This window comes from Argopecten irradians, unplaced genomic scaffold, assembly GCF_041381155.1.
Source record: "Argopecten irradians isolate NY unplaced genomic scaffold, Ai_NY scaffold_0607, whole genome shotgun sequence".
Classification (NCBI taxonomy): Eukaryota; Metazoa; Mollusca; class Bivalvia; order Pectinida; family Pectinidae; genus Argopecten; species Argopecten irradians.
This window is the reverse complement of record NW_027188074.1, coordinates 24,875-26,953: the sequence shown is the minus strand read 5'-3', so window position 1 is coordinate 26,953 and position 2,079 is coordinate 24,875. Positions and strand designations below refer to the sequence as shown.

At 44.4% G+C, this 2,079-nt stretch overlaps 1 pseudogene; it reads right to left on the bottom strand.

Annotated features, from left to right (window-relative positions):
• Nucleotides 1–948: 948 nt before the first annotated feature.
• On the bottom strand, nt 949–1,808 carry LOC138313129 (uncharacterized; annotated as a pseudogene).
• Between the last annotated feature and the right edge of the window lie 271 nt (nt 1,809–2,079).

Sequence of the window (2,079 nt, the reverse complement as noted above, 5' to 3'; positions counted from 1 at the left end):
AACAACTCTGTGAAAACAGAATTACTCTAAGACAAATAGAACATGAGTTAGAGAGACTTTAATTACCCCCCCTTACACTGAGAATCCTTGCCCAATTTTACACACATTTACATTACATATTTCACTTAACATGTGTTAGGAAAAATGAAACAGATTTTTCAATAATTGACATATTTCAGTTCTGTAAACTGAAATCAAATCTGCAATAATTTCTGCATATAATGTTTACAGACTAGTTTTTCATATTAAGTTTTAACTTTAATTTAAAACAAACTTAAATCAATTTTTTGAAAAATTTCCCAAAGTTTTGAATTTAAATGAATATTTACAATGTTTTTAAGCACTAATAATCCTCAGATGAGACAAGAAATTATCTATAGACAACAGTAAAGACTTCCATTGACCAATCACAGCAAATGACCACCCATGGCCTCACTAACAGACACTTGTATACAGACAGCACTTAACCCTATGTGCCAAAGGCAGGGGGGGGGGTGCCCTGTAGGGCTTTTATCTTAAATGACAAGGCTCTCACAGCTTCTGAAACACAACTGATGATTGTTCTGATACAGACAATGATTGTGTATATCACAATATTTACACATCACCTAAATTCATTGTCCTGAGAACTTCTGACCAGTACAGACTGACCACTGCTACTTGCAACAGTAAAAGCCAACATGAAAGGAGAAAGATTGCGAAGACAAACTTATTTCAAGCCTGGTAATGTACCAACAAATAAGGGACAGACATCAGGGAAAGAATCCAACACACCTGTACCAAGGGCAACAACACCAGTGCTTACCAGAAGACTGACTACCAAGGAAATGGAGCTGGTAACCAAGCATTCAGACGGCCTATCCCTGGTATCTGCTGACTCTGAAGACCGACCCTGTCCAACAAGGATCCTGCGTCCTGCATGCAGTCCACCAAAAGAGCCAGACTCTGAAATTCCTGAAATAGAAGGAAACCGAATTGTAGATGTTGTGCTAATGGTGGAGATGTGGAACAATGTGATAAGCCTCCATGCCTCACAGACAGACCAGAATTGCCAAGTACCAGACTTTAAACTGGACACTGAGCGTAGGAGGGCCCTGGGATGGAGCTGTGCTGTAAAATGTGAGAAGTGTCAATACAGGTCACCACTGTACAAGCTGTACAGGGAAGCGGACTCGAACAAGCGCGGACCAAAGCCAGCCTTAATCAACAAGTACCTGCCCTCAGCTTTGTGTGGCCAGGCTGTCAGCACCAAAGGAGCCCGACTGATTTTAGGGCACCTGAATATACCAGCAGGAGCCAAGAGTGGAATGCAGCGCCAAGCAAACCAAGTGTCCAGAGATATTACAGCCTTGAATAAAATAGACATGTCAGAGAAGACCAAACTGGTGGTAGAAGCCAACACCCTGAGAGGAGACGAGTCACCGAGCACCATTGGACTAGCAGTAGATGGCCGATACAACAGCACAACATTTGGCAGTGCTAAGAAGCCCGGACTGAATGCCTCTCAGGGAATCAGCCTCGGTATCGAGACATGTACACCAAAAAAGTACATACTGGGCCGTGCTCTGCACAACAAACTGTGCTGGACAGGTGCTTGGCTGAGAGGGAAAGGCTATGACGTCAAGTGTCCTGGTGGTCACCCTGACTGTACAGCCAACATCGAACGACATGACGGCCTTTCCGAGTATGCCATGGGAAAGGACATCGGAGACCAGCTTACCAGTCAGGGTGTGCTGATAAGATATGCTACAACAGATGGGGACGGAACGGGAGCCAAAGGCCTGGAGGAAGCCATGAAAGCCTTGCATCCAATGTGGAAAGTGGAGAGACTGGCTGACCCAACACACGTTGGCAGAGCACTGTTCCGGAAATGCAACAGTGCTAAGTTCAGCGAGTCCATGTTTCCAGGCCGTACCAGACAGATGAGAGCACATGTGCAGAAGATATTTTCACAAGACTTGAAAGCCAGAAGTAGTTTGGTTTTCAAGTCATTGATGAAAACACACAAGGGAGACATAGACACTATCACAAGCCTGTTACCCTCCGTGCTAGATGCCACTGTTTCGTGCTATGCTGGTG